This window comes from Pseudophryne corroboree, chromosome 2, assembly GCF_028390025.1.
Source record: "Pseudophryne corroboree isolate aPseCor3 chromosome 2, aPseCor3.hap2, whole genome shotgun sequence".
Taxonomy (NCBI): Eukaryota; Metazoa; Chordata; class Amphibia; order Anura; family Myobatrachidae; genus Pseudophryne; species Pseudophryne corroboree.
The window spans coordinates 466,445,347-466,469,957 of record NC_086445.1 but is presented as its reverse complement, the minus strand read 5'-3'; positions in this window follow the sequence as shown (position 1 = coordinate 466,469,957).

The window sequence follows — 24,611 nt, the reverse complement described above, 5'->3', positions numbered from 1 at the left end:
ACTGTCTATGAAACCTTGTGGTAAGCGAGTCCATGTATATTGGACTCCTCTGTATGTGAATGCAAATAAGTATTGACTGTCAGTGTGCAGAGGTACCGAGAAGAAAGCGGAGCAGAGGTCAATCACAGTGAAAAATTTGGCAGTGGGAGGGATTTGCATAAGAATGACAGCTGGATTTGGCACTACGGGGAATTGGCTCTCAACTATTTTGTTGATCCCTCTTAGATCCTGCACTAATCTGTAACCCCTCCCCCCACTCTTTTTAACAGGGAAGATGGGACTATTTGCAGTGCTGGACGTCCTTACCAGAATGCCCTGTTGTAGCAAGCGCTCTATTATAGGGAAAACTCCTAACTCCACCTCTGGCTTCAGAGGGTACTGTGGGATTTTTGGAGCTATCCTACCATCTTTTACTTGCACAACTACTGGGGCTACATTTGCCATCAATCCAGTGTCTTGTCCGTCCTTGGTCCAAAGTGATTCCGGTATCTGGGAAATCATTTCTTCTACCCTGGACGGACACCTATTTACAACAACAGTGTGTGACATTAATCTTGTTGGGGAGTCTAACATATCTTGTGCTTCCTGAGCGTGGTTTTCGGGTATGTCCAAGAACACACCTTCAGGAGTACAATATATGACGCATCCCATTTTGCACAGTAAATCTCTCTCTAAGAGATTAGTCGGAGCCGATGCAGCCAGCAGAAAAGAATGCTTGGTATGCAAAGGCCCTATCGTAACCTCTGTTGGTTTGCTTAAAGGGTATTGTCGTACTACTCCTGTTACTCCCATGGCTGGAATTGTTTTACCAGTGGATCTCATGCCCACGGTCGAATTTATCACTTACTTGGCCGCCCCCGTATCTACAAGGAAATTTAGAGATTTACCAGCTACATCAATTGTAACCTCGGGTTCACTTCCAAGGCTCGCAATCAATTACACTGGCTGCAGATTACAGGTGTGACCACACCCCTATGGTGCGTGGTGACCTCCCTGCATTGCAGTGGCAGCTATTACCTGTGAAGGGGGTAAATGGGTATTATCAGAGACTTGCCAGTCTCTTTTTGGGGGATACCTTCTCGTTTCCCCTGCGTGTGGCTCATAACTCTGTCTCTGCGGTCCTTGATCCCAATTTCGTATGTCATGTTGTTGTCAAGGGTTTTTATGTGCATTATGTGAGTTATTTGTACCGTTACGTGCAAAATGTCCTTCCCTGTTACAATTGTAACATTTTACCACATGCGGCTTACCACCAGGGGTCTGTGATCGGGACTGAGGCGGCCTTGTTGTAAGGGCCTGGATACTTATTGCCATCAGTCTATCACTCTGTGACTCCCTGCGTCTTGTGATGTTCCTGTCGTGCCCAACAGCAGTCTCTCTTAAGGCGGCCATCAACATACCTCTCCAGTTAGGTTGAGTAGTTTGTACTCTACTCCTTAATACCTCCTTTAAACCGTCCATCAAGATGGACACCGCTACCTCTCTATGGTGTATATTTGCCTCAATGTCCACAATCCCAGTATATTTAGCCATTTCCTCTTATGCCCTGTGGAAATAGTCAGGGGCAGTTTGCCCTTCCATTTGTTTAATGGAGAATATTTTGTTCCATTTTACTACAGCTGGGAAGTATATTCCCAACTGCAGATTGATTCTGGTTACATTGTCTTGATTATATTCGTCCGTAAGGGGTACCTCCTCATCTAATTTACAGTCGGCTATAAACTTTATGGGGTCAATACTAGAGGGCAGACATGTCCGCAGTAGTGTCCGCCAATCTTTGTTGTTAGGTTCATTGGAGTTACCTAGGTCCTTAATGAACCTCTGACATGCGGCTAAATCTTTTCTGGGATCAGGAAATTCAGACAAAATTGTTCTTAATTCTGCTCGGGACCAGGGACAGTGCATAGCAATATTCCTAATGGGTGTGGCTCCATTTGTGTCAGTCTTACCATTGGGGACCGCTATTACTCTAACAGGGTTAATATAAATTACTTCACTCTGGTTTGATTCTTCAGTGTATGGTGCAATAGTTTCAGCATATTGTACAGTGCCGTACTTACCTGTAGACACAACCTCACCTGTCCCTGAGCTATGGGCTTTAGATGCCAATCTTACTGGTTGGGCGATGCCCACTGAAGTATCGCTTATGGTGGCCGCTAGAGAGAGAGCTGAAATCGTAGTGGGCTCATCTTCTTGGTCGTATTCCTGGGGGAAGTTTAACATAGGATACAACTTGCATGGGTTAGCGTTAGTATCAACATTTGCATTAACTTTTATCTTAACATTATCACTACTACATTGATTAAGTGCACTTTTAGCATACACCCGCATGTAATTCTCTGTAGCCACTTTGTCCCCTACTATATATGGTGGTGGTGCCGTTGCTATTAGATTTCTACCAGGATTTGGAATTGCTTTCTGAGCTAATTCCTGTTGTATTTCACTTTCCTGTTGCCATATCTGTAAACAATCATAATGTCTAATCCTCTGCTTTGCAGATTTTATTAGACCTATCCTTTTTCTTAGATTCTGCAATACATCAGGGTTCAGACTGCCTACCCGGGGAAACTGTTCCCCATCATCCTCTGTCATACGTTCCCATTCTTTGCATAATACCTGTGTGTGTGATCCGTATTTTTCACACATTATATACCTTGCGGACCCTTTGGGCCAGCAACTACCAACGTGAACCCTTGTTGGACGTCCCTTCTTTGAACAACTGGCCCCCATCGTTTGTAGATATTGCTGTCTTAGCTAATTCTCACAAACAGACCAGATTGCCCGCGGTAAGGCAACGGTGAAAGTTCAACTAGTGCCTTCACTCACTCTACGCCCCAATTGGCCAATCCAATCCGTGGGATCTTTTGTAACCTCTATTTACTGGGGCGTGTGGGAGTATGCTACCCTCCCCAGTAAGTATTGGTTGTTGGAGATTTCCTTAGTGAACAGCGAAACTCCCTTAAAATAACAAAAACCTACACAAATCATGTTAGAATGTACAAATAGCGTTTATGATCCCACAGTAAATTTTTAATGGGTATCAAGGTAACAAACTAATGCACACAATTACGTGCGGTCCAGTCGCACAGCGCATAAATAACTAAATATTTATACGCTTTACGACCAATGGAATCGGTTGTTTAGGCTGCGAAACCTTCAGCCGGAGCTTTAACTTGACTATATGGGTGCTATGCCAAACCCCCGGGGCTGCGCCTAAATACCTCACAGTCCTTTTGTCTGCGGAAACTACTTGCTCCTTTTACCTTCTACAATGTTAACGCGGGCAAGCCAGTCCACGCCACCAAGTGTCCACTCACCTGATGTGGTCTCCGACGGGATCCCGATTTGTGGGTTCACAAAAATAATACCTTAAGTTCCACACTCACTCCTACTCACTCATATACACACTGATCTTTTTCTGTACAGAAATTCCTTTCATACAGGTAGGGGTCTAATCCCTGGGTTTTGCAGTAGAAAAAGGTTTTCTTTTAACTAATACTTTTTGGAAAAACTGAACAACCGTGTGCTATTATCAGGTGGCTGTACTATACCGCCTACCCTAAACAAGGTTATTGTGTGATTTGAGTCTCAGTGGGCGTATCTGTACGCTCCGTTGCGTAAAACACGCCGCGTGCGTATGCCTTTGCGTCACGTACGTGATCTCGCACGTTGTCCGAGACACGTATGCACAAAGTGCAGATATGCCCACAGCGACACAATCAACACGCTTCTATCAATGTAAACGATATTCAACTATAATCGCTTACCGTACACCACACAGTATTTGCTATGCTGTGTGCGTGTCCTTTACAATTATTCCCTTAAAAATTATCCTATTTAATCTCAACTAAATAGCACCAGATTTCTTCAGCACGTGTCTAATAATCAATTCTAATGGCAACAAGAAAGTGAGCTGCAACAATGTAGATGTGTGCGTGCGTGTGTGCGTATGCAAAAACAGAAATAAACAGTTTTAAAAGATACTAACGTATTGTTCTTACCTCCGGTTCCGGATTCCACCCCAGCACTCCTACAGTATAGCGTAACAGACGCTTATCTAGTCAGCACCACTGTATCCCTCACCACCAATACGGATACGAAGGGATACTGCATTCCCGCCCTTTGCTGACAGATAAAGTCTGATTACAGTAGTGAGGATATGTGGAGGACGGACGAGCCCTCAATTGATAATGCCTGATTTGATTACCTTATAATATTCACTATATATGGGTAAGAGACTAAGTACGCAATTGGCGTATGAGGTACCGTAAGGGTACGCACTTAGCGTAGCAGACGCTTGGCCGTGATCGAGACGCACATGCGGCACGCTTGCTCACAGCTTACGCTTGGTGTCGAGCACGCTATAGGCGAGCGACTACCGTAATGCTACGCTACCAGCGTAGCGGACGCTCAAGACCACGAGGAGATCATGAGCGGCGCAGACGCTCACAGGATGACAATCAGTAAACCTTGAATGTAACACACAGAAAGGATACTCTTATGCTGTAAATCTTGTACTGAAACACTGTAGCGATATAACGCTGCTTAACCTTAATAATACCAAAGCTGTTTGAGCGATCAGGACGCTCCTATTACCCTCTGCAAATGTAATGAACACACGAAACCTTGCTAAGGTTCCAACACCTTTACTAACAAGCTTTTAGTTATATCGAAAAGAGAAACAGTTAACAAGTCATACACTACAGGCTAACATATAATTCTAACAGGATATCTAGACAGAAATATACACAATAGTAAACAATCGCAAATACAAATACATAGACTAAGAATGAATGGCTAACATTATACGGGTAACAAAGTGGCAACAGAGAAACATACCATACGGGGAACACTCGCAGGCGCAACCGGAATCCAGTCCTCCAATTATCAGCGATAACTGTTGAAGAGAGAGTACTGGCCGGTCTGGGGACAGTGACCCTTATATACACAACATACAGTGTACTTCAAAGGGCCCTACAACCTTATTGTTCATTGGACACAGGAATGTCTCTCTGCACTATATCAAAAGGTCATAGGTTAGTTTGAACAGGTGGGCTGTGACTATTTCAAACAGCTCAGGTGGGTGGGAATCTCCGGATTCCCGCCGCATGGATAATGAACTGCAAATATAGAATATGTCCAGAAACTACTAATGGCCATAACTACACGCAGGAGCGATTAATCTTTACCTAACCAACACCGGATTATTGCTATTAAAATACTCTTCGGTTAGGTACCAGACACCACTGTTCAACCTTAATCAGACCCTTTGTACCACGCAAAGAGGGATTCCCAAGTCCGTGAACAAGTCACATTAAACAAACTTACAGTTATTACTAAAGGGAACATTACCTATAAAACCTGCAATATGGATTTATTATCTAGCGATTGAGTCGCTCGCTAGACGCACACAAACTCTACCGTAAATGCACATACCACGCGCTCGAGCGCATGGCCGAGGCGCCATCACGCGGCTGCGAGTATCCGTACGCACGGGAGAGAATGTGCACGTGCAGCAGGCACGCGCATGAGGTGAATATATGGCAACGTGTAGCGTGATATTTTTCTGACTTTGACAAGTTATTATTGAAATATATGAAGAAAACGTTCCGAGCATACGAACACACAGCATATGAATGCCGGATGAACCATGAATCAAGTACAAGTTGTATTGTCCATTTGGTGTTCGCCTTAGGGTTTATACTGTATGCCAGGCCTGGCCAACCTGTGGCTCTCCAGCTGTTGTGAAACTACAAGTCCTAGCATGCTCTGCACCAGTTTTGCCATAAGGAAATTCCTAAACTGTGGCAGGGCATGCTAAGATGTGAAGTTCCGCAACAGCTGGAGAGCCACAGGTTGGCCAGGCCTGCTGTATGCAGCTTCAGTGCATACTCCATGATGGTCAATGATGAATATTTTAGTACATTCAATCTGAGCTTTCCCCAACTTGCAAATGACCCTAACACACATGACCACGGGTGCATTAAAATGTCATAAAACTCTTTCTTTGTTTATATACACAATGTGCCAAGAAAATGCAGAAATACACTTAATTCACATATTGCTTTACCATTATTTGTAACCCATATTTATGTATTTTTTTACCTAATGGAATAATATTGTCAGTACATTGATAATATGCACACATATTTAGAGCAATTCTTACTATATATATGCACATGGCACAAACATGTGGCACACATTAACCACAATGGCACACAATAAACTGACTGATTAGAAGAAAAACTGACGGTAGACATATATGGCAAATTCTGTACATACCTGCACTGACTAAGTACAAAGTACACTGTTTGTGTTCCCTACTTTCTGTATCTGATGTTTCTGTGGTTGACCTTTACCTGACCTGCGTTTTGTCTTTTACTAGTTCATTGGTTTTTTTATTTATGGCCTTCTACTGTCTTTATTGAACTTGTGGCCTGTCCATGTGTTTGACTGATTTTTAACAGCACTGACCTCTGAACTAACCAGGTGTCTCTTGTCATGTCTACCCAGGGCTTGATATTTTGCTTTCTGGCTGTGCTGGTACTTAACCGCTTGAGCCACTAGTTATTGGGGGGTAATTCAGATATGATTGTAGAGGTGTTAAATGTAGCACATCTATGATCATTTACTCTGACATGCAGGGGGACGCCGAGCACAGGGCTAGTCCGTCCCGCATGTCAGGCCCCCCCCCAACACACATGTGCAAAATCACTGCATGGCAGCGATGCATTTGCACTTGGCAAGTAGATCCCTGTCTGCACATCGTTGATTGGTCCAGCTTTTGGTGCCAGTTGAAGCCCCCTTAGTGGGTGTTGGATGACTTCCCTCTTTCCAGTCTATTGGCTGATAATGTTTTACACTTTCAAATATTTTTAGGTTTTGTATAACCATATTTTTAAGGAAATGGTTTGCATGTATTGGATAGGCTAAAAACATGCTCTATTCTTTCTTTGTTTAGTGTTGGTAGTCTTGGTTTGAGAGGAGAGTGAGTGGGGATGTATGGGTGGATGAATGGGGACTGAAAGGGTATGAATGGGGATGAATGTATGATGGTGGAGGGAGAATGAATGGGTGAGAGCTTGGAGTTAAGTACGTGCTCCTGGAGATGGAAAGGGACAGGAGAAAGGAGGTTTAGAATAAAGAGTGCCTAAAAATTTAGAATCTAGAGGAGGATTCTAAAGGGAAGGGTTTGGGTGGAAAGGGAGAGAGGAACTAATGAGGTTGTTTTTGTTATTTTCTTGTTTAAATAGAATTTATATGGTATATGTAAAACTTTTGGTATGGTTTAATACTTGTTCAGAGCTACATACGGAATATGCTGTTACCTTATCATTTATTTTAAATTGTAAAAATATAAATATGTAAATATGTGGTTGCAATTTTAAATAAAAACATTCCCTGTCTGCACAGCTCCTGCATGCTGGCCGGTGGCTACCCGCCGTGTCCCGTGTCGCAGAAGCTGCATGTGATGTCACCCAGCCACCGCGGCCCACCACCGCAATGGTCCAGACATGCCTCCATTGTCCAGAATGCTCCCTGCCAATGGCGTTCTAACGCTATTTGCACACACCCTCCCACTCAGCGACCACCTTTGCCTGTCAACCAGGCAGAGGCAATCGCAGCCCAGAGATGCTTTTAGCATCTCACTGGACTGCCGGGGTGCTCTGGCGCACTCCACAAAAATATTCAGACTGCGATCGCTGCCGCTGCAGCGATCCAGACTGAATTAGCACCATTACTCCTATTCTGTTTGGAAGGGAGAAGTCTCAAGTTAGAAGAATGAGGTTGATGCATTCAAAAAATTCACTAGTAGCAAAAAACACAAATCAGCTCTTAAAGTAATAGCGAATGTGAAAGGGTATATATAGATTTACACATTTCTTATTGTAACAATAATGCCAGATTTAATGACTGTTTACTCATATTCATATTTGCAAGGCCTATATAATGGTACTGGGTTAGTCACCAAGAACATGAAATTGTTGCCTGATCAGTCTATTCTTCTTATAAAATCATGTATAATCTTTTTATGACAATATGGTAAATGGATTAGCTTGTTTTCCCAAAGGACCTGGATCAAGTTGACAACATGGGACCCCTGGGTTAGCATAACTAAACTGCTTCAGAACATCATTAAACTTGTTCAAAACATTAAAACGTGTACCCTCACGGGCTCTTCTCAGGTTACTATTCCTGATAGATGTCCACGCGGTTAGTGTTCTGAGGCAGTTTAGTTATGCTAGCCCAAGGGGTCCCAAGTCTGAACAAGAACCAAGGACCCAAATAATCAAAGCACTTTTACATGGGGAATGAAGCTGTTCAGGGGCCAAGTCAGAGGTTTCCAGTATGCTTACTAGCAAAAGTATCACAGATTGGGGGTCATTCCGAGTTGTTCACTCGTTGCCGATTTTCGCTATATTGCGATTAGTCGCTTACTGCGCATGCGCAAGGTTTGCAGAGCGCATGCGCTTAGTTATTTTACACAAAAGTTAGGTATTTTACTCACGGCATAATGAGGATTTTTCATCGTTCTGGTGATCGTACTGTGATTGACAGGAAGTGGGTGTTTCTGGGCGGAAACTGGCCGTTTTCTGGCTGTGTGCGAAAAAACGCTGGCTTTTCTGGGAAAAACGCGGGAGTGTCTGGAGAAACGGGGGAGTGTCTGGGCGAACGCTGGGTGTGTTTGTGACGTCAAACCAGGAACGAAACTGACTGAACTGATCGCAGTGGCTGAGTAAGTCTCGAGCTACTCAGAAACTGCTAGGAAATTTCTGTTCGCAATTCTGCAAATCTTTTGTTCGCAATTCTGCTAAGCTAAATTACACTCCCAGAGGTCGGCGGCTTAGCGTGTGCAATGCTGCTAAAAGCAGCTAGCGAGCGAACAACTCGGAATGAGGGCCATTATCAGGAACTCCTGTAAATTAGACTGTACTTAGAGTATATGGGAGTAGGAGCCACAGACAGGCAGTAGGCACAGCATAATTGTACTTTAGTGCACAGAGTAATAAAATAATATACTGTATTCCACTCCAAGCACAGTTTAGATTCACTTCGGGGAAACATGGATACAAACAGGCTCAAGCAGAAATGTATACTGAATACAGTTCAGTACCCTTGTAAACAACATGAGTAGAAGAGAGTTTAGGCAGGTCCATGTACTGAGGGAAGAAAAGGGGGAGAAATGCTAAAGGCAGAGAAAATCCCTGTACATACCGCTTTTCAGTATATACTAAAGGGATTTTCTCTGTGTATAGGCTACTAGTGCTAACAGCAGGCTACAATATCAGCTCTGCACCAGGGGCACTATTGCTGCCATAGCTTTAGCTGTAACATATACATAATCTCTTCCACAGGTTCTGAGGGCAGTACTTTTTTCTCATCTGTATTCACAAGAGAGGACCAGATGCAGGGATTAACACACATCTCAGCAACGATAATGTGCTTATTTATGTGAGGAAGTAGTCTATTACCAATTAAAAAAAATTAAGATTAATAAGTCACCTGGTTCAGATGGAATTCACCCAAGGGTTCTCAGGGAGCTACACTTTGAACTAGCAAGACCGCTATTTTTGATCTTCAAAGACTTTCTTACATCAGGTATGGTTCCCAAAGACTGGCATATAGCAGAAGTAGTCCCGAAATTCAAAAAGGGAAGTAAATCTGAACCGGGTAACTGTAGACCATTTAGTCTTACATCTGTAGTGAGGACAGTACTGAACGGTATTATAAGGGATAGTATACAGAAGTTCCTTGAAGCCAATAAGGTTATCAATAGGAACCAACATGGATTTGTGAAGGATAGATCACAAACTTACTAGGCTTTAATGAAAAAGCGCGAACCTAGATCAGGGTAAGGAGGTGGATATAATTGGTTTAGACTTTGCTAAAGCTTTTGACACAGTACCGCACATGAGACTTATCCATAAATTACAAGAACTGGGGCTAGGGAGCACAATATGCACTTTGGTTTGAAATTGGTTAGACAATAGGGAGCAGCGAGTTGTGGTTAATGGAATTTTTTCAAATTGGACTGGAGTACTGAGTGGTGTGCCACAGGGGTCTGTACTTGAACCACTATTGTTCAACATTTTCATAAATGATCTAGCAGTAGGTCTGGAGAGCATGGTGTCAATTTTTGCGGACGATACCAGACTGTGTAAGGTTATAAATTCGGAGGGAGATGCTGTGTCTCTTCAGAATGACTTATTTAAACTGGAAGCATGGGCAGCAAAATGAGGTTCACTACAGACAAGTGTAAGGTAATGCACTTTGGTAGCAAGAACATAAATACCACCTACATACTAAATGGGGTAAAATTAGGGGTTTCTGTGCTGGAAAAAGACTTGGGTGTTCACATTGATAAAAAAACTTAGTATCAGTACCCAGGATTGCAGCAAAGAAGGCAAACAAGGTATTAGCATGCATAAAGCGGGGAATTGATGTGAGGGATGAGAGTGTTATCCTCCCATTATATAAATCACTAGTAAGGCCACATCTTGTATACTGTACACAGTTTTGGGCACCATACTACAAAAAGGATATCCTGAAACTAGAAAAGATTCAGAGGAGTGCTACCAAACTGATTAGGGGAATGGAGACGCTGGATCATGAGGAAAGGCTTGCTAGGCTAGGCATGTTTACACTGGAAAAGAGGAGATTAAGAGGGGACATGATTAACATTTACAAATACTGTATATAAGGGGACAATACACAAAGTTTGCGGGGGATATGTTTTTGGTAAGATCAAATCAGAGAACACGTGGACGTCTGCTTAGGTTAGAAGAGGGAAGATTTTGCACACAGAGGTGAAAAAAAATGTCACAGCAAGGACAATACATGTTTGGAATTCCCTGCCAGATAGAGTAGTAGTGATGGACTCGGTCAATACTTTGAAAAATGGGCTAGATAAATTCCTAATGAACAAGGATATACAGAGTTATGGTGGGTAGGTCATGCACTATAATAAAACATAAAAAAAGAAATAAACACAATAGATAAATATACAAAAAATAGATAAAAATAGTTCTAAAAATAACACAGCGTAGGAGCCCACAAATAGCTTGAACTCAATTAACAAATTGTCTTTTTTTAACCTCAGAAACTATGTAACTATGTACTGTAAGTCTCCTTCTCAGCCACAGCATCAGAGTATTGTTTCAACCCATATCGACTAGTTAGCCAATCATAGTGAGTGGCATGGGCAGCAAATAAGCAGTATAACACTGTAGACTAGACAAGACCCCCTAACACATTTCTAATCACAAGAATTTATTCAACACTGCCAATTTTTCATGTGCTGGACCTTCTATTGTACTGGTTTGCTGCCTTTGAGGTCTGCAGCAGTGCCACAAGCTATATACCGCCATCTTGAAATGAAGACCATACATGCATGTCTATGCCTTAAGCTCTCAGTTACATGAATGGTAATGCCTACCGGCCCCACTTCTCCATTCACTGTGCTCAGTATTTATTTTATAGATCATTTTTCCTTGTATCCAAACATTTGTATGTGGAGCTCCTGTTCCTCTGTACTAGTGCTTTGTGCCTTACTTCCAGTCTCTAGAACATCAGCATCTGTGCCTCTTGCCTGTCAACCTTTTCCTGTTGGCTTAGTGCTCATCAGGAGCTGTGACCTGTGTGGTGCCAACAGGACAGGCCACAATACCTTGTATGGGCTTCTATTGAATAATGGCTACTTATTCTCATGATTAAAGTTTTTTTATTATTTTTATTATCAGAATAATAAATTGCGATTGTAAGGAGTAATGCAATACCCTGACACTATTATAATAATAATAATAATAAAAATAATAATAATAATAATAATAATAATAGGAATAGATAGTAAAGGGAATTTTCAGCTACTTATTGGCCAGAAATTCTATTTTCTTTTAAACATTCAAAATTTTTATCTTTTTAATTTTGGTTCTAAATAAAAAAGTATATTAAGGAAAGTAGGTTTTATGGTTTCACCAACGGTAACAATTTAACTTCTTAATCTACCAAACTTTTCTTCCAAATTTATTTTAGCCACAAATTGAAATGGATTACTATTTATTTATTTATTTATTTATTTATTTGTTTGTTTGTTTGTTTGGCAATATCTGGGGAAAACAAAATCTTAGGAAAACTACATAATTATTTATTTTTAGCAGAATGTATTTATTGAGGCAACCTCAGAATGGCTATTGTAGTGAATACAGAATCGAGAAGAATGTGTGAGTGCATCCTATACATTTTGGCTTAAAATTCCAGCTCATTATCAGAAAGTCTAGAAACAATTTTGCTATAGTACATGCTTAGTTTTTCCCCAGACAGTATTAGAAAAACTTCATAAAACCATTTCTAAATTTTATTGTACACTGTGGCACAGTAATTACTTGTTAGAAATTCTCTTCTAAAAGAAACATTTAAGTTGTATAATTTATATTTATGGTCTTAGACAGGGTTAACACAGAAAATACCAAGTGAGTACCTGTTATTTGTCACTATTTGTCACTTTTTTATGTTATTTAGTGCATGGCTTTTACATCCCCTACTGATATCCATCATTAGTGTTCTCTTAGTATTAGTATTCTCTTAGTTAATAGACATATTTATATGTTAAACATTTTAGTAGATAAATATATGTATTATATTAGTTCAGATGTTTTTCTTATTTCTACGTATTATTTATACATTTTATAATAAACCATGTTCAAAGAGAACAATTACTGTTATAATTAATACTGACATGTACTGTATATACAGTATTTTATGTTGCTTGAGAATGTCAGCATTTCTATACAAATATAAACATCAGTTAATAGGATACTTAAAGAGGAGCTTAACTATGACATACTGAATATGTAAATCTTATTTCACTGTGGAAAAAGCCATTTTGTATAAGTATGAAGCTCTGTGACACTATATAATTTGCTTCACTGAAACATTAAATAGTCTCAGTAAAAGGCTTAATAATATGTAGGCACTAAAAAGTTAACCATTAATAAATGAGTAACTGTTAATAAAATAAATAATATTAGAAAGGCTTTCACGCTGTAAGTGCTGGCAAGATTTGAGATAGACTGGTTTACTTTTTGGTGAAAAAATATTTGAAATACCCAGATTTTAAACTGGACCACAAACGTGCAAATTACATGCAAGTTTAATGGAGAAATTTCAGTTTAAGGTTAGGCTGTACGAGTAATCTCTTTTCTGGAAGCACCTTATGCAGAGAGTTATGAAAACCAGAAAGGAAATAAGTAAATAATTGCTGCTGTTCTTTGATTCTTTAAAACAGTCACAGAGAATTTCTTCCTATGGTTACTATGTAGAGTTCTACTAAAAAGCTTAATGAGGAGTGGGAAGACAGGAGTAGTGTTGGGAAAGAAAGGCTCAAAAATATTGTAAAATCCCTTATACTGGAAACCATGAGCCCTAAGTAATCCACATAATGCATCCATACCTGTATTTGCACAAACAACATATCATTTATACAAATTCCCATATGTGGGCATAAATCCTGTACCCACAATAGTCCCTAGTTTTTCCTGATAAAATTTCTATTAGATTCCTTCATAATTTTAACCTAAAAATAATTTAACAGCCTTCACACCTAATTAGAAAAAATGTTTTACATAATAGGATAGACTGAATTAGGGTATGCCACAATCAGATGGCCCATATGATCTATGTTGTGATTTTATAATTTGGAGAGTATGCAAAAAAAAAAAATAGAACAGATATGGTTGATCCTCTGCACCAGTTGATGATGAATTATACAATTGATTCCTAAAATTGCCTGAAATTATTTATTACAGGTATTTAATTAGGGCATAATTTTCTCTGTTGTGGTATAAGGAGATGCTACCATTGACAACTAGTACTATAATATACAACAATTAAAGGAGAAAATAGCAGTTGTGTTACTGTGATGCACTGGTTTAAGACATAACTTTTATATGGACAAATTTGTCATATGTTTTAAATTTAAAATCATCAAAATGATTTAAAATGTCAATCATCCTGACATTTCAGCTAACCAGAGACAAATTGTCTTATGCATTTATTGAATAGCCCTCATACATATATTGCTCTATTTAAACTCTCATGAGTGCACAATATAAATTATATATTTTGACCATCTAAAAGTGCACCAATCAGTATATAATTTGCTGGAGAGCTTATGTACCAATGTTGTATGAAATTCTATATATGAGTGGAGAATTTTATTATTAGAAGAAAAACTTTAAAGAAACTAAAAAAAACAATTTGAAAACTTCATCTACACCAGTTAAGTATATTTATATGGATATTTAGATCACACTAACACACCATAAGTGACAGTATCATATTTTAATAATTTTTCTCATGCTTATTTGTCAGTTTTCTTACTACATTTATGTTTAATATTTCAGACATTTTTAAAAAGAAAATGTGAAGAATTTCTTTTTTATGAACATACAATAAAAGTCATGTTTTAATAGCGCTCACCCTCTTCCTGATACTCTTAGAAATGATTTTCAGCATACAAAGTCCCATTTTAACTATTTAGGGATTCAAATCCCATAGCGGGTGAGTAGTCTTTATAAACGTAATTTTTCTCCAATCTCTACTAGGTAGGATTGCCCTTATTAAAAGTATATTTTTTCCTAAATTACCCCACCCCATTCAAATGCTTCCTATTAGTCTAACTAGGTCTGATCTGCTTTACTGCCTCTCTCTTTTCTCTAAACTCATATGGCACGGGAAAAGACCTAGGATCTCTAAGGATAAAGCATCTTTAACACGATTTAAGGAAGGGGATGGATATTCTTAGTTTCTCTAATTCTGTATTTTGTCAGACATTTTAGATTAGCTATATGATAGGGAAGATTTGATACATAAATCTCTGTAATCTGCACTTTGTGCACCTACTCACTTAGCAGCGTTACTTCACACACCTAGGGCCTCTATCCCCTCACATAATATGTCAAATATTCTATTTGCTGACAAGTATAAAGCATAGTGTATGGTTGCCTCGAAGATACAGACCCCACACATTATTTCTATGTTCAATGCTATTTGGGGTAATCTGTTGTTCACCTCAGGGTTAGAAAACCCAGCCTTTTTGCTAAGGAAGAATAAAGGTATCAGCAGGTTATGTGATGTATTTGACCCTGGAGTTACTATACTTTCTTATCAAGATTTACAGAGACGCTATCAGATTCCTCATCGCCAGTTCTTTATGTTTCTTCAACTCCAGCATTTTGCCTTATCTGTCACACCCCCCACTGCCATAAATGATACTAACACTCATATTTTATATAAATTGCTTAGACAATTTAGTACAATTCCCTACAAGACCAGATATCTTTACGCAGAACTGGTTAATACCGTATCTGAAAAGGTATGGATGCTGACAGTTGCATGATAGGGAGTTGATAGTCCAGGAGTTGTGGACTCTAGTATCTTTCTTCATTATTATTATTATTATTATTATTATTATTATGATGTGTTACGCTGTCTTAGATCCTCTTACCTGGAAGATGTACACATTAAAGTCCTACATTGGATTTTAATATCTCCAAGCCAAAGGAAACATATAGTGGAAGACATATCAGGTTGTTGTCCTAAATGTAAAAGATCACATGCAAGTTTATTTCACGTATTATGGGAATACCCCACATTTTCACACTTTTAAGATAAAGTTATACATTTTGTGAATCAGATTTCCAAACTCTGCCTTACTAAAGCCCCAGTGGCGATCCTCTGTGTCAATGTCACATGCTGGAATCTTGGCCTTGAGAAGTGCAATATTATCCCCTTGTAGGTGATTATTCTGACAGCTGCAAAGAAGCTTATTCTACACCATTGGGTTTCTAGCTTAGCCCCTACGTTAGGTGAACTAAAAACATTTTGTTAAAATTGCTATATCTAGATAGGCAGGCTGCTTTACCCATCACTGAAGAGGGTGTTCTCCAATTCTACAAAAGGTTGGGATTATATATCGCATATTTAAATCTACCACTTGTTTTGTATATTGCCAACTTTCTTAACACACCTGTCTAATGAAAGTATGAGAGCGGTCATTCCTAGTGTTGTCTAGACACCTAAACCCTTGAACTCATGGAACTTACTGCATTTCATTTATTTATCTGTTTTTTGTTTTTTATGTCATTTTATATATTCTTAATTTCTTTGTTTCATTGGTTAGTTGTGCCTATTAGTAAAATTTTCTATGATTTTCCTTGTTGGAGATGTCAGTTTCTTACTTTTTTAACACGCAAAACTGTATAATCTATTGATTGCATGTCAATATGCTGTTTCTGTTCTATTTTAATTCTACTTAAGTCCTGCATGATATTGATAGTCTTGTTTGTGCTGTTGGATGTCTTCTATTAATTAATAAAAGGATTTTTTTGGTTAAAAAATAAAAGTCATATTTCAAACCTTATTCCTCCTTTGTTTTTTGGAGTATGCAAAAAAAACACACAGAATGATGGGATTTTTTATATTTATATATTTTTCTCTTGTTCTAAAAGAACATTATCAAATCTATATTTAAAAGTATGTTTCTCCAAATGTTTTACTCTTATTACTAGGATTATCTTGCAGCAGCCTCTTGGGTCTTACTTTCTCTCATATCTCTGAAAATGGCTTTTCATACGAGGTGGTATTCATAACTATTATGCTTCCATCTTTTTTGACTGGCTTGATAGTTATGTCCTCGCTGTTAGTAGGTTTAACATTATCTTGGCATCACTCTCCATTTCACTGAAGGTTTCTAAAAGTCATCCTTTAATGTGTGCTGAAAAGAATGTAGATTTTGATTTACAATTATTCTTATTTCAACTATTTCCAGGTGGTTGATTGAAAAAATATTTCTTTAAATAAATGTTCCTTATAAAGTTTTGAAAACCAACATGTCTCAATAGTATTTTTATTTGGAGTGTGGAAAATGAGAATATAGATGAGTTTTGCTTATACCTTATTATAATATCAATAATATAGCAGTCACCTTTTTTGTATATGGTCATTTATATCCAGTATGATAAATGCTGTACAAAAAACTATTCAAACCAACAGATAGCATTTCTTATATTCACATTAACAGTAACCATCATACAAATTGCTTTAAAAACTGTCCCTAAGGGACATAAAAAGGGGATAAAATTCAACTATACAGATAAAGATATTTTAAAAAGCCCATTGATAGGGATGAAAAAACAATTTGTAGAGCAGGGATAGTCAAAGGATATTGACCAGGTAACCAAGCCACTAGAGGATGCAAACAGATCATTGTTGATTAAACCAAAAATTATTGGATGAAAAGCGACTCTGAAAGTAATTATACCTCTTAAACCTACCATTGCATATAGAAAGGCTAAGAACTTGAATTATCATTTAGTTAGAAGCACATTCAGGGCTGGCATCTCTATTAGGCAGTATTAGGCAGCTATTTAAACAAACAGAAGATACCTATATGCGCTGATAGGCAGCCTGAAAGGACTATTCTATGATAAAGGGATGTCACCTTGCATCCAAAATAGACAAATAGTACAAAATTATATCATCAAACCGTCCTTAGGCGCCACAGAAAATCCACACATAGAACATATGTTCCGGAGCACGTCTGCAGTACTAATCTTCCTCCAACATGCAAATGAAAAGAGAGCACACAATAGTGTAACACCGTCACATCCACTGTATTTTATATGGAATATTACAAATGGGATCCGTACCATGTATTAAGTCTACCCTTTGTAGACAAATGGCGCATGTATTAACATAGATGAACTTTTTCAAAAGTTTTTCACCTCTTCTTACATACGTCTCCACAATGATGAATGATCATAAAAAGGATAAAAACAGATATAGTATAATACTGTTTATTATCACAAACATAAAAGTAGAGGAGTAGCTGGACTCTCACCATAAGATAGCAGATATAAGGCAGTTGTAAATAAAAACCAGGCGTCCCCAGCACCTTAAACCTCTGTCTTTGGATCCTTCCCAGGCTCCCCAAAACGTCCACACAAGTCAGCCAACGCATTTCAATACTTTGCAGTATCTTTCTCAAGGCATACAAATCATCTACCAGGGTTATCTATATATACCCCTCTCAATATTGTGTAAAATGGATAATTGAAAAAACCTATTTCCAGACATGGATGCACTGACCACTAATTCCTATAACATTCTTCTAACAGTAAGTTCATTCCTAATGTCCATTTCGACTCTTCCACTTTGTTTTAGAGGACCTGTGTTGGCGCCAAACCGTTCTCCCGTCTTTTTACTCCGGAAGTCACCTGACTTCCGCATTTGCGTTCCACCATCTTTACTTCCGGTGACATCACTTCCTGTGAAATCCCGTTTATGCGTTCCAATTTCGGGATTTGGCTGACTTGTGTGGACGTTTTGGGGAGCCTGGGAAGGATCCAAAGACGGAGGTTTAAGGTGCTGGGGACGCCTGGTTTTTATTTACAACTGCCTTATATCTGCTATCTTATGGTGAGAGTCCAGCTACTCCTCTACTTTTATGTTTGTGATAATAAACAGTATTATACTATATCTGTTTTTATCCTTTTTATGATCATTCATCATTGTGGAGACGTATGTAAGAAGAGGTGAAAAACTTTTAAAAAAGTTCATCTATGTTAATACATGCGCCATTTGTCTACAAAGGGTAGACTTAATACATGGTACGGATCCCATTTGTAATATTCCATATAAAATACAGTGGATGTGACGGTGTTACACTATTGTGTGCTCTCTTTTCATTTGCATGTTGGAGGAAGATTAGTACTGCAGACGTGCTCCGGAACATATGTTCTATGTGTGGATTTTCTGTGGCGCCTAAGGACGGTTTGATGATATAATTTTGTAGTATTAGGCAGCTGCATAGAGCACCAGGACATGAGGGGGTGCACCTCAGACATCCTTATTATACTTATTTCTGGTAGTGGCCACAGACCTTAGAAGCACCATGTCCTATGCTACCCCAACTCTTCTTTATTTATGCCTGCTTGTCTGACTGTCAGTGTTAACAGTTTGGAATGGCAGACAGGCAGCATGTGGGAAGCCATTTCCTTCCTTCTCCTCCTCCCCTTCCCTATCATACAATCAATGCAAGAAGCTCCTCCTCACAGATTGAAGAAAAAGGAGATGAATGGAGCTGGAACCAGGCAGGCAAGGGAAATTTCTAATGGCCTTTTGGTGGAGGTGGTTGAGTTAACATGTGCTGGAGAGATGAGTGAATTTGTTAATGGGTGCTGGGAACGATATTAATGGGAGTTGGGTAGAGGGATTAATGGGTGTTGTGTGTGAAGTAATGAGTGCTGAGTGGGGTTAATAGCTGCTGGATGAATGTATTAATGGGTGCTGTAAAGAATATTAATGGCTGATGACAGTGAATGCATTAATGGGTGCTTGGTGGTGGGAGGTTAATTGGTGCTGAGAGAATCATTAATGGGTGCTGTGAGGGAGATTAAAGGGTGCTGTGATGGGGATTAAAGAGTGCTGAGAGTGAATGGTTTAAAGAGTGCTAGTTGGGGAGAGGTTAATATGTGCTGAGATACTGTAGGTGTTAATAGGTGCTGAGAGGGAAGTTAATGAGTGCTGGGGATAAATGGATTAAGGTTGCTGGGTGGAGAAGATTAAGGGGTGATGATGAGGAGGAGTTAATTAGTGATGGGGGGAAGTTAATGGATGCTGAGTGGGGGTGGTTTGGCAAATGGGGATGGAGGCGAATGGGTATATTGGATTGACACTTCAACATTGTGTAATATATTTACAGACAGGGGGGAAATGTACAGTAATTACCAGCATGATTCCGGCAAGTCTACCCATTTTTTAAAAATATCAATACGGTAATTTAAAAGGCAAAATCAGGTTGATATTGCAACATTATTACTTACCAGAATATTACAAAATTCTGCATTTCACAGGATATTACATATGAAATATGAAAAATGACTGACGATGATGACCCTGGAACTGGCATGCCTACAAATTGAGGCTGACATACCCTGTTTTGGTAGATCCAGTTACTGCCCCCCAAACACTGTAGCATGTCAATCATGCTGTGGTTTGGGGGGGCTGTGAGCAATATCATAGGACCCATTCTGCACAACCTCAGACCCCAAACAGTAGGATTTGTACATAAGCCATCAGCTTTGTGTACAAATCTGATTCGGGCTCTAAATCAATATGCTTCCACATTCTCTATTGTATCTATTGTACTTGTAATTTTGTGTTACTATTGCCATTACTTGGATTACTGTATGTTCAAAAAGTGGCATCTATATTATGAACTAATCTAGGAAGTTACAGTTTTTCTGATTTTATTTTATTTACTCATTATTTTGTTGGTTGTATAAAAGCAATCTGCATCCATCTAGAAGATGATGCATTTTAGCGTCCTTAGAGCACAATTTTAGATGAGCCATAATATTATTGTTTTGTTTAACTGCTTGATAGAAAAGATACAGCATCAGTTGAATTCAATGAAATTAACAAAATGAATTAACTTCGTCTAGGCTGGCTGGTTATTGATACTGAAATAGCTCTTTCTCCCAACAATTCACCTGATTTACAGTTCAAAGTAATTCTAACAGGGTTGTGTAAAACTACACTTTGACTGCATGTGTGCAGGAAAATACATCTGCATTTAGAGTTTTACATGTACTTGCAGCCCTTTAAGCCTACAAGGGGCATCTACTGTACATGGAAGTTCATAGGTAACTTGGTACAGTACATGTCCAGATATTTAAGAGGCATATATCTTAGCATATTTGCTGGTCCCTAAAGGTTGGTGTAGATACACACTTACAATGATGACAAGATATTGCAATTCTCCCAAATCATCTAAAATTGGTGAATAATGATGATGTAATAGCACTGAAGAGTGTCATCATACTAAAAACAAAGTTGTTTCAATGTTCTGCTATTCAATTGTAGATAATGCAGTCCCCAGTATATCTGGAATGAAAATTAGAGGGCTATAGACCGCTGAGTCAAATTTCCTCTGAGAGTTGTAGAATATAAGTCCCAGTCCTTTTAGATTACTAAAAGGTACTGTATGCATAGGCATTTGCATCCATATAGTAAACTTACCCCTCCAGAGTCTCATGGCAGCGGCCCTGCAGTGCAGGCACAAATCACTTGGAAAATGGTCGCTGCGCCATTTCCGAACGATTTACGCATATGCACTGAAGATGTGCCCAGGAACAAGGCATGGGTGCCATGCTCCCGGAGAACCATGCGTGCGCAGTAGAGTCTACATGTTTCCGGAAAGAAGGGGGCTGCAACAGAGACTGCACATGGGTCCCCTTATTTGTATGTATGTTTGCAATAAATTTGAAAAGCTTTGGGCCTAGACAGGGTTATATTCCCCCTCGGGTGGTTGCGTGAACCACTACCCGAGTGGGAATTCTGGGCGGCGGTCAGGATTCTGACCACCGGTATTTCACCAGGTGTGGGGATTCCAGTTGTCGGTTGCATGCTGGGAGCAGACCAGCACAGGGCAAGGCCGCCCAGCATGTATGGCACCGCCCTGCATTGTGAATGCAACTGCATTGCATCGCAGGAGACATAATAGAGGATGGCCCTGGCATATGCAGCATATGCAGGGGCAACGTGACCATGTTTCCGATGGCAGGAAACGCAGGCAATGTCATCGGGTTGCCCCGAAAACAGCCATGACATGCTTGCGTTTCCATGCGCACAATGTGAATGCTGCGCATGTGCAGATGGCCAAAATCGTCTGATCTGCATCTGTGCAGTAATAGCGTCCACCTCTCAATAAGGTCCGAAATCATGAATGCATCGAATAGTCTTAGTTGTCGTGCCACAGAGCAAGTAATGCCGGGGACAGTGTCACATATTGGTAATGGGGGGGGGGGGGGGCGGAAGTACACATGGGTAATGGGGCATATAATAATAAGGCACACCCTGTCATTTAGGAACATTTTTATTTAATTTTATTTAAGGGCAGCAACATAGTGTGCAGAGGCACGCCCATATGGGAGATGGGGGAAGGGGGGTGCCAGTCAGTGTCGTGTGGTGCAGTGCACTGGGGGAACTAATACCATCTTGCAGCTTCTGGCTGGCTGCTCAGGGTCTTGACAGGCTCCAACTTCTGTCAGGACCCTAAGCAGCCAGCCAGAAGATTCAAGATGGCCACCTCCCTCATGAAAGACAGGGGGAAGGGCATGTGCCTTGGTACCCCCCCTCCCCCTGAATCCACCTATGCGTGCGTATGTTGTTGCTGCATCACTACCACCACACACCTCCTAAAATAAATATACTATGTGCTGTATCGCCAAACAAAAAAACAGTAGAAGAAATTGAGGCAATTTCACAATAAATTTGATGCAGCTAGCAAAACGTATAAGTCTTTGGATACAATTTTAAACATCAACAAAGTTGTTCACTATCCAATCGATATCCTAAATTCATTTATCCCATCTGGATTACTACCACATGAAATTAATTTGAAAATTGCCATTCCAATTATATTGTTTAGGAATTTGAAGCTACCCCAGCTTTTCAATGGCACATGCTTGCAGATTACACGTCTATAGCCTAATGTAATTTAGGCAATCATCCTGACTGGGCCTGCAGAAGGTGAAATTCTGCTTATCCCAATGATTCCATCAGATTGTCATTTCAATTTAAGCTCTTACAATTTCCCATTAGGATATGTTTTGGAATGACAATGGGGGTAATTCTGAGTTGATCGCAGCAGGAACTTTGTTAGCAGTTGGGCAAAACCATGTGCACTGCAGGGGGGGGGGGGGGCAGATATAACATGTGCAGAGAGAGTTAGATTTGGGTCTGGTGTGTTCAATCTGAAATCTAAATTGCAGTGTAAAAATAAAGCAGCCAGTATTTACCCTGCACAGAAACAAAATAACCCACCCAAATCTAACTCTCTCTGCACATGTTATATCTGCCTCCCCTGCAGCGCACATGGTTTTGCCCAACTGCTAACAAAGTTCCTGCTGCGATCAACTCAGAATTACCCCCAATAAACAAAGTGCAAGGTCAGTCCTTTAATGTAATCGGTGTGGACTTGCACAGCAAGGTCTTCTCACATTTTCAGTTATAAGTGGGTCTCTCCCGTATCGGTAATGCCACCAATCAAATCATACTCTTAACCAATGACAGTAATAAGACACGTAATATAGTTTATAATGAGGTATGTTCAAACTAAAGAAATTATAAACAATAAGAAAATCCATTTTAATTTTTACTACAGGAGATATTAAGACAGATGAGTCAACTAAAAAACAGGGAAAGAAAAAAATGTATCATTGAATAAAATTAATGATCACTTTGTAACGACGGGTAGGCACTGCTAGTCTATCAATAAACTAACACCAACACCACTAGTTAAGTATCTGGGCTTGTTTGATCATCCACTGGTGTGTACATATATAACTCTGCAATAGCAACACCTGTACACACATCATTTCAAACACTCTGCGCTACATAGATCAACCATGCTTGCCAATCTCTCAACACTGACTCCAGCTAATTTACATTAACCCAGTGGTTCTCAAACTCGGTCCTCAGGACCCCACACAGTTCATGTTTTGCAGGTAACCCAGCAGGTGCACAGGTGTATGAATTACTCACTGACACATTTTAAAAGTAGTGATGAGCGGATTCGGTTTTACTCGGTTTTACTCGGTTTTACTCGGTTCTCAAAACGGCATCTTATTGGCTCACGGATGTCACGTGTTTTGGATAGCCAATAAGATGCCGTTTTGAGAACCGAGTAAAACCGAGTAAAACCGAGTAAAACCGAACCTCGCTCATCACTATTTAAAAGGTCCACAGGTGGAGCTAATTATTTAACTTGTGATTCTGTGAGGAGACCTGCAAAACATGCACCGTGTGGGGTCCTGAGGACCGAGTTTGAGAACCTGTGCATTAACCCAAAGATCTCTATCATGCACCATCTCAATTTACATGTACATGGCCTCCAAATTCAATTCAAATTACTCTCATTCATGTATGAAGCCATCAACAGCTATCCCCACATTTATGAGGTAACAGTATGGTTAACTCAATTGTCTTTCTGGTGTAGTTGTGATCAATGGGGATAATTCTGAGTTCCATGCAAAGTGGCTGTAACTGCAGACAGCCTCGGAAGCCTACCTTATGCTAATGCAAGAATCCGTAAGGTTAATGTAGGGGTTTGTGCATCTGCAAGTGGAAAGATTTGCAGATGCACATTGATTTTATGCCAGTTGCAGCAACCATCATCGTCACTGGCAGATAGTACCTAAGGACTGCAACCCCCTCAGTAAAATCTGTCCATTGCAAGGTCTGCCTAGCAGTGGCTGTGTCTTACCAGTGGAAGTGCTTCATGTTAATTATAGCCAGACAGGTATCCCCAGGGGGCTGTGTTTCCTCCAACTGGCAATGCCAGTGCGTACTGCGATAGCAGAGATAATGCTTCCCATGGTTAGCCAATCATCTGCTATCACAGCAGCCCTAGAAGCCAGCATGTAGTATTTGGATTTAGGCTTTGCCTCCCACCCGGACAAAGTCCCGATATCAGCTGTCAACTTACCGGGAGGGGAGGGAGGAGGTAGAATCAGCCCAGACATGATGCAGACACCCCTAGACAAGTA